Below are 842 nucleotides of genomic sequence, written 5' to 3' on the forward strand. Positions count from 1 at the left end.
TCTCCAGTTTTATCTTTTTATTAACCCGATTTTTTTTTGGTGGGGGTTGAGCAGTTTAAAACATCAAGGACACAGGTGACCTTCAGAGAAATAACTAGGTTAATTCCATTTGAGTGACTTCAAGGCATGTGAGCAAGTGTTAACTTGTTCGGGTTGATCACATTTGGTTAATTTTTCTGGATTCTGGGACTTGGGAAACACCAATCCATTCCACAGACAGTTACATCAACTGTGAGACAATTGACAGCTCTTCTGAGCCTGCTGACATTTAAAGAGTATTTCAATAGACAATCAGATGATTATTGACTGTGCCCTAGTCACCCGCTTAAGGCATCTAGGAAAATAATCACCCAACAACCCACAAAAAATGTAATGACATTTTATGTTAAGACAATGAAGAGAATTTTAGGCATGTCAGGAAAGAAGTGGGTTAATAACAGGAAAGAGAAAGAAAAAAAAAAGCCCTTCAAAGTCTTAAGTTAGAATAAGCTCTCTAGTAATTAACTTTCTGGTCATAAGAGATTGAGAGTCTAGGTAAAGCAGCAGCAAGCAACTTCTCTGTAAGAGAACAGTCTAATTGCACACATAATTCACAAGTTAGTCTTACTTTGCTTGATACTGGTTAAAACTCAGCTTTACGCCAGTCATAAAATTTAACTGAGAAATCACCCAGCGCCTGTCAGTTCTTGTTAGGGTGAAAAAGCACTTGTGATTCTAATTCGCCGTTTCCCCTCTTCAGTCTCTGAAAGTAAGTTGAATAGCCAGAAATGCTCACACCCAAAGGACAGTAGCCAATTACCAAACTACAATCACCAACAGGCTTGATTTCTTTTCTTTTCTTT

This window comes from Microtus ochrogaster, assembly GCF_000317375.1.
Source record: "Microtus ochrogaster isolate Prairie Vole_2 chromosome 14 unlocalized genomic scaffold, MicOch1.0 chr14_random_1, whole genome shotgun sequence".
NCBI classification, from domain to species: domain Eukaryota; kingdom Metazoa; phylum Chordata; class Mammalia; order Rodentia; family Cricetidae; genus Microtus; species Microtus ochrogaster.